The sequence below is a fragment of the Stegastes partitus genome, unplaced genomic scaffold (assembly GCF_000690725.1).
Source record: "Stegastes partitus isolate 25-593 unplaced genomic scaffold, Stegastes_partitus-1.0.2 Scaffold1349, whole genome shotgun sequence".
In the NCBI taxonomy this organism is placed as follows: Eukaryota; Metazoa; Chordata; class Actinopteri; family Pomacentridae; genus Stegastes; species Stegastes partitus.
The window spans coordinates 109,162-118,196 of NW_007579080.1; positions in this window are offsets into that span (position 1 = coordinate 109,162).

Sequence of the window (9,035 nt, forward strand, 5' to 3'; positions counted from 1 at the left end):
CTATTTTTGTTGTTTGCTTTGCAGCAATTTAAATGGGTTAACTTTCCAATCAGAAACTCCAGAGTCGGAATCAGTGAACCCTGTAATCACAAGTCCCCTATTTGATAAAGATTTATTCTTTAAAATATGCTTTCCTCACTCTTTGTACATCAGAGCTAAATGAGAAGTTGTGTGTGTGTTTGGAGGAAAACATCCTTAACGGAAATTCTAGTAAAACATCAACGACTGGCAAAGAGTGTGTTTGGACATGAATTCATTCACTCATGTGATGGCACGCAAAATAAACTAGAAGTCAAATAAACAGGGCTCCATTCTGGTAAAGCGGCGTATTTGTTTTGGTAAGCTGGAATGGGGTCAACAATTTCCCCTGCAGTTCAAAATGTCACTGGTTATTTCTATAGTATTTTGTTAATTCCAAACAGTTTCTCTGTTTTTTTTTGCCTCTTTCACATTTTAACTCACCATCAATTCATTCTTTAATTGATGTCCTGCACATGTGTGGAAACCACACAACCATGTCTACAAGCAGAGGGAATGTGCTTTGTTCTGTTATAATGCCATAAATCATCAAAGCTGTATTGCTTTGATTACTTATTTCACAAAACTTGCAAAAACCTTAAATAAACATGTACAGTGTCCTCACTAGCTCCGCAAGCTACAGATATTTAAATATTTACATTTTAAGTTGTTTCCAGACTCCTTTTTTTTTCTTCTTTTTGTCTGCTTTGTGTGAACGCAGCCTGCAGTTCAACCAATGTGTCTCTTATTTTTTGTCACATGACAGCTGATTGCAGTTAAGTCAGTAACAGCTTCTTGGTAGTGTTGAGGAGATTGTTTTTGTTTGTTTGTCTTTTTACATAATCCTTGTAGAAAAAATTATTCATTTTGAACAAAGTATAAAATGAGACATGTAGAATGAAGTCAATTCGATAAAATATCACAACTTTTAGATTAGATTTGATAGATTTTTTTGGACAGAACCACATGTAACACATGATTAGTTCAAGGACCACCTGAAAATGAGAAATCTATTTGAATTCTTGCTGTTTTTTTTAATAATCTTTACAGTTGGTGTATTGTGGCAACTTTTTATGATACTATGCTTTTCAAACTTTACTGTGGGTTTTGGGGCTCAATGGGTTAAATAGATTGATTGTAAACAGAGGAGCAGTTTATTTTGAATCATGTCATCCAAGCCACATATACAAAAAATAAAGAGAGAAACTTTCTTCATTAAGGGCCAATTCGAATCCTTGTACAGAGATACTGTAGATCTGTGAGTTTTGAGTTGATGTAGAAGAAACTTGTCAGTTTTTATGCTCCTCTGCCTTTTTACAAAAACAGAAGATTAGTCTGAGCACATATGTAAAGATGATTAATTGTCGATGAGCTGACTGCACCACAGCCTACCATCTGTCTTCCTTCTATTGTTGCTGCTGATTGTATTTTGAAATTCCGTGACGTACGGTAACATTGACAAAGCCTGCTATAGTCTAATTAAACCTGGCAGAATGGCTTCAGATGACAGACTGATGAAGAGGTGATGGAGTAAGGAAGAATTCTAATTTTAACCCTTTTCTCTTCCACTTCTCAATCAAAGCAGGCCTAAGATGCTGACATCCGTAAACCTTCAGCAGAAAACAGCTCTATTTTTAAGCTGGCCACATTTTGTCACACATTACCGTCAGCTCATCATCCGATCACGTCTGCTTGATGTAAAATGGTGTAAATGTGCCAACAGTGTGTCTCGCAGTGCTCAGTTCTCACACTCTGATGTTGCCGGCTGTATTTTAATCACAGCGATGGAACATCAACAAGCCATCTGCGGCTGGATCTGCCACACTGGGTTCGGATGTTCTCGATGTTCAGATGAAAGATGTGTTGAGAGATTCAATGGCGACATTCAGGATTGTTTAGACTGCGCAGCTGTTTGATGAGGGACTTGGCGTTGGCTGAAAAACCGTCTCTTGTAGCGACACCGTACTTTCAGTGCTCACCTTTTACATTCGTGTTCTGTCCTGCTCATCGCTGTGGGATCGTGAGGTTGTCAGTGGGGTGCTGTGGCCCCCTGAACTTTTGCTTGCACAGCTGAGTCATTTATTCAGTGTGCAGATGTTCAGAGAAAACCAAGCAACAAGACAGATGGGCAAGTCTATCACCTGTCTCTGTCCTCCATTAACCCACTATGAGTTTCCTGTATGGCACAAGAGGTCAGGAAGAGACAAGCACTGAGCAGGAAATAGCCCGGGCCACTCCCATTGTTGACTAAAGAAACGTGGAGGTGCAGGGGTCAGGCTAAACGCCATATCAGTCCAGAATAGCCACACGCAAATGTGGTGTACAGGAGGACAACACACTGCAGGGTTTGTTTATTAGTTATTTATGTGACAACAATGGCTGGCGTAAACAGGTTGAGATGACCTCGGGGCGCCTCTCTTACTGTCTTTTCTGAGAATAAATATAAGTTTGATAAATATAGCAAGAAGCTGCATGTCTGTCACTTTCACACTGACAACAATAGACAGAAAAGGGGAGAAAGGAAATATTCCTTTTGTTTAGAGTCCGGTCTGTCGTTATTTTAGTAACAGTGATTATGTTACAGACGTGAGGACAAACCACGGCTCTGCTTGCCAGGAATAAGCACAACTGTGCTTACTATGGTGGCAGTGATTATATCTTACCGTTACGTCAATGAATTCACAATACCGAGGAAATCTGGTAGTAAACCTGCAGAATGTTTAAAGGTCTTTTCCTGAAATGTCACTTAAATGCCATACATTGAATAGGTAAGCACTTTATGTGATACAAGAAGTCATATGTACTCTATATATTTCAGCTGAGATGATAAGATTAAAAATTGATGAGCTACACTGTTAAATCATTTTTTTTATAGATATTTTCACTTCATTAAAAGTTTCCTTAAGCCAGTGTAATACCCAGTAAATTTATCTTACAAAGGGAGAAACAGAAAACTGCCACATTTAAAGCTTAATATGATATTTGTTATGCCCAGTGGTGGCCATTTACTCTAGTACAGTATTTAGGTACAATTTTGGGGCACTCGTACTTCACTTTTCTTCTTTCTTTTTACTTTAATAATTCAGGGGCCAATATTGTACTTTTTACTCAACTACATTTACCCGATATCTTTTATTTACTAGTTGTTTTTTACATTATTAATACAAAATATAATCCATCCATTATCTATACACCACTTAATCCTCACTGGGGTCGCGGGGGGCTGGAGTCTATCCCAGCTGACTTAGGGAGAAGGCAGGGGACACCCTGGACAGGTCACCAGTCCATCACAGGACTACACTTAGAGACAGACAACCAAGCACACTCACATTCACACCTACGGACAATGTAGAATCACTAATTAACCTCAACATATTTTTGGACCTTGTGGGAGGAACCCAGAGAGAACCCACACTGCACGGGGAGAACATACAAACTTCATGCAGAAAGATCCTGGGTGTCCGGCGAACCGGTGACCTTCTTGATGCGAGGCAATGGTGCTAACCACCGAGTCACCTTGCAGCCCCCAAAATATAATCAAAAAATCAGTCATATAGTCTATGATGGTTGGAAAGTTTTGTATACTGTGCTTCTGGGAAATGTACAAACTATTCAGCAGCAACTGAAGCCACTACTATAGTAAAATGGGATAATCTGCATAGTGAGTACTTTTTATTGGGTACTTTTTGGGGCAGATTTTTGAATGCTGGACTTTTTCTTGACAGTGTTGACACTCTGTGGCATTGTTACTTTTACTCAAGTAGAAGATCTGAGTACTGAGTTCCACTTTTATTTTCTATCTGCTGTTAACTAAACTGAATTTCCTGGCCACTCACACTCCAAACTGGGTCTTTTTCTTTCTTTAATTGTGCATATCATCATAACTTTGAGACAGCTGAAGCTTATCAGAAAGATGTTTGATTGTTACTCATATGATAGATAACAAAACACATCAAATTTTGTAGAAATACAGCATGTATTGTCACACTGTGTGCTGATCTCTGTGATTCCTGTTACTGAAAATTATCTTGAGATTGAAGAAATATGTATCGTCAAATATTTTCTGTCCCAGCTGTCTGGCATGTTTTGCTCATTATTATATGTTGCATTTTATTTTCAAATCCACGACATTTTGAATTGTACAAAAACAATACTTTTTGCATTTTCAATCATTGCTGTAGTCTAATCTTATAAATTACTATTCAACAACAAACACATATACTGTTTGTATCTGGCTTGTGTTCACCCAGTGTGGTGGCTCTCAGAAGCACGTGTACACAGACTGTTCAAGTGTCACGTTCACCAACTAAACACCGGTTCTTATCTCTGTGAGAACTAAGTACATCTTGCATCTTGATGTTAGAATGAAACTGCACGACGTGATTTCCTCCTCGTTTTGACGTATTTCCTAATAATCTATAATCTCTAGTTAATATTTCAGGCTTTAGCATTGACTTGTACTATTTCCTGTCCTGTACATTTAAGTTGCCATAAACTGGAGACATACTACGATAAAAAATATTTAACTATTCCTATCTGTCAAACACAGAGATTAGAGTAGAGCTAAATGAAACTCAAAAATGAGCAGACTGTATCGAGTTGAACAACATCAAAAATGATCCTGTTGGATTTGGAGAGAAATGTGTCTGTTGTATTTCTCTAATGCACAGTTTTTGAAATAATTGGGCCAGGCTGTCCTTACAATGTTAAGATTTCACCTACAATCATGAACAAAAGTTAAAAAGCACTTGTAAAGACTGTGTATATATCATGGCAGACTTGACTTCCAATGACTTCTATAACTCTTCATTTTCTGTAATGGAATCATTGAACGCTGTTTTTATCACAAAAAACAGCCAGGCATTGGGATTCTTTCATAGATTTATTATGGATACTCTTAAAAAAAAAAAAAAAAAAAATCTTCTGGGTCAAAAATACACATACAGCAATGCTAATATTTGGTTAAATGGCCCTTGACCATTTTCACCTCAACTAGGCGCTTTTGGTAGCTGTCCACAAGCTTCTGGTTGAGCCTCTTGACTCATAACTCAGGTTGCTCTATGTATATTTTTTACTCAGCAGATTTTGTTATTTTTCCAGAAGACATATAATACATGTTTGAGAAAAAAAAAACAAGGTGCAGGATTGTTTTTCTATGATGACGCATCGATCATAGAAAATATAGAGGTGTAGGAGTCTTGTTAACTTCTGTTCATGATTGTATATGCGAGGTGCACGTACAATCATTCCTTCCAGGATTTTGAAGGTAAGATTTGATGATCCAAACAAGGACAAACAATTGTTGCAGTTTTTTTTAGTACACTGTTAAAGTCAGGAAAAAATATAATTTAAACTATATGATAAAAGTAGAATGTTTTGCCTCCTTTTCACTACCTGTCTAGTTTCAGACAGCATTGCTTACTGAGGAGCCAGTTAAATAAAGCACGAGTGGAGCTCATAGTAAAGACACTACAACAGGCGCATACACACTGCTGGCTCTGTTGTGTTCAGGGTGTGTCTTCTCCAGTCACGGGAGTCCGTCTCTGTCTCTCCCTTCTTCCTGCCTGTCTCGTCCTCGTGTCTTTAGCTGCTGCATTGTTGTTGTCACATTTGTGTGTGTGTGTGTGTGTGTTTTGTCCTCAGACAGAGAATTTCATTATGTGAATGCATTATGCTGTCATTATAAGTCATTTTAAGGTCATTCAGCTCCGAGGTTGCTCAGAGGTGCTGCTTTAAAATGAATATGAAATTGTAAATCTGAGTTAAATTTACTGGAGTTGAGAAAAAAAGTTCAATAAACTTAAGATATAGAAGCTGAATCAGCTGTTTTGTCACAGTCGTTGATCAGTTTAAGGTGTTCTTATTTCATTTAAAATGGAGAGCTTACATCTGTTAAATGCAAAACAATCCGTGGGACGTCTCCCATTGATAGTAGCTGTGTTTCCATACAACTGCCAAACAGATTTGAGGCAAACTATTGAAATATAACAAAAAAATAAAAAATGCAGATTTAACTTGCAATATTATGCATAGCTGTAATTAATAGAGCATAAGCCAGAAACAAAAGCATTATTTGGCCAAAAACATGAAGGAAGAAGAAGAAAAAGGGGAAACAGGCAAAGCTTTGGTCGTCTACATGAGAAAAATGCAGAGAAGTTTTCAGGAATTGTTTTGAATTGTAAAAGCTGGTGTGGCTGCATGTTTCATGGAGCCAAGAACATTGAAAGAAGTCGACTGTTCACTACATCAGAACATTTTCAGAAAAGGTGTTTCCATCTCCAAATATCTACTGCAACTCTTATTGAAAATGTCAAAAACATTGAAATGAATATAAAAACAATGCAAGAAAAGTTTTTTTTAGTTTTTTTAGGTTTAAGGATTCAGAGGAATAACTCTGCATAAAAATATATTATGGAAGCATTGCCAGTGAGATATGACACAAGTCTATTATGAATAAATATGTTGTAAATAAAACTGAAATCAGCGGCAACATTTGTCATAGTCAGAATTGTTTTCATTATTATTATGAAAAAAGACAACCATGACAGAATCTAACACATCACCTTTCCATTATGTCTGTTTTCTCAAACTACGAAACATATTCTTGAGTGACCTCGTAGCTGTTCCTGCATTCAAACCAACGTTTTAAGTCAAAATGGCCCAAGTTTTTTAGAGAGGTCTAAAAATATAGATTACATTTTAACATTTTAGGTTTAATTAACCATAAACTAAACTAAACTACTTCCATAGAGTAAAGCAGAAACAAATGGATTTAGCTACGTTGTTTTTAGATGTTTCACAGGGAATACTATGTGATTTTTGTATTTTGTGTATTTGTTGACTGAATTGAAAACAGACACCAGACGATCAGTTCTGACAAATATCCACGAGTGAAATTGTGCATAAAAATATATTATGGAAACAAACAAATATATTACAGGACAACAAGTTGATTTCAGCATTATACTGATACAGTAAAGTACCAAACTGGACCATCTCTGTCTGTGGACACTTGTTAGTGTACACGTGTGTGTTTTGGAGAGAGTTCGAACATAATGTGCAGGTTCTGGCACCAAGAGCACGACCGATTGTTCTCGTTTTGTTTGTTTACCGACGACGAAGACAAAGAGAGACACACTGAAGGCTGAGCGGTGGACAGTTGTGTGTTTGTGTGTGACGTGTCCTCGTCCAAGAATGCTGTCTTGGGTGAATAAATGCAACACTGACAACAAATACAGTTTCTGGCTGATGTTTGTAACTCAAAAAGTAAACTTGCAATGATGCTAAAATCTGTCTGGATTTTTAATGGAATGTTTTCCTTTTTGTCATCATTATTCATTATTAAAGTGATTCCTCATCTACAAAATCAAAAGGTTTTTGTTTGGACTGTCAAACTGTAATCTTTCCATAACTCATATAATGCAACATCTCAGTCAGGCTGCATGTGGAAAATTTAAAGCTGCATTAGTCCGTTTTTATGGCCACTAGGGTGCCGATATATATTTGAAGATGTGCGAGCAACCACCTGTTGAATGTTAACCCAAACCAATATTCACTGTCTTTTTAATCTCTCTCTTTAGGTTATTTTGTTAATGCATTTGACTTAAATAAATTAATATTTTAAAGATCGAAATCCTCAGATTTCCAAAGTGGTTCGATGACTATCATCAGCTAAACAGCTAGCTGATGTCAAATTTTAAAATATGAAGCCACAATAAGTCTCATAGTCTCTGGATGACTGCTTAAAGCTGTTTGAGTATTTCCAGTATGTTGTTTAAGAGTCTCAGCCTGCGCTAGCCCGCTGCTGACAGCAGCATCAATTAAAACAAGAGTAGTCTCCATAAATTCTGTGAATTATCTTGTGTAAAAACACAGCTCAAATGAATGTGATGGGGGGTAGCTGTCGGTGTGTGCCCACCCTCGTTAATGGCCTTCATTATGAGCACACTCCGTTCTAATGAGCCATAATAACGCCTCCTGATAATCAACCTGATAGGTGGCCCCTTTGGACTCTTCAACCTTTGATTGGCTGGCTGGACGTTGGTGTGGAGACACGGATAGGCTATCAAGGGGAAGGTGGGAAGGGCAGGCTGGCTGATGGCCAATGAAAATGATAGGACCCAGAGGAACGAATGTGAGTGGCAGTGGGCGCTAACGCTGCGTAGATGAAAGGGCAGTGACGTAAACCGACTGAGTCTATGTGAGTGTTTGGGTGTTTCAGTTTAACAAAGGTCACCTGAATTGACCTTTTAATCCCAGCCAAGTGTGAAGCATCAGTCATCATTACTTTGGGTAATAATCCAAAAAGAGTATTGTGATTAACTTTGTAGGAGACATTCAGGTGTAAATAATAAAATGAATGATGGCTAAATTTCTTTGGTTTTAATTTAGTTTCAGAATCCTGCCGTGCATGCAGACTCACTGTCACACTGTTATGTCATATTAGTTAACATCTTTTCCAACTACGATGAGTAATAACAAAAACAAACAGAAACACTATTCTCATGCCTTCCCCCTCTTTTTTTTTGAGTACTTGCAATACATTAACTGCACTAAGAGTAACTTAACATAAAGTACATTACATCTCCAGCATATTAAACTGAAGACATGAAAATGTTCCCAGTTTAAACCTACTGTTTTGAAAAACTTGAATTTTTTTTGCTTTTTCCAAATGATTTGAGGTGGAGAATTAAAATACATAAAAATCTGGTTCAGTCATGTCTGATCCGGTGCCATGAGAATCTTTTTGTGTTTATTCTCAGTGCTGACAGCATCTCAGAAGTTCACCATCAAAGCAATAATCTGTAGTTAGATCATAGTTTTGTTGATAGACGACTGATTAGACAGAGGCACTGGACTACTGCTGGTCACAGCTGAGTCAGTCATGACTTCTCAGTTGACCTGAGGTGCACAGAATACCTTTATTTTTTCCCTCTTTTTTTTTTTTTTTTTACAGAATCTGGTCAGAGCATCCATCCATCCATTATCTATACACCGCTTAATCCTCACAAGAGTTG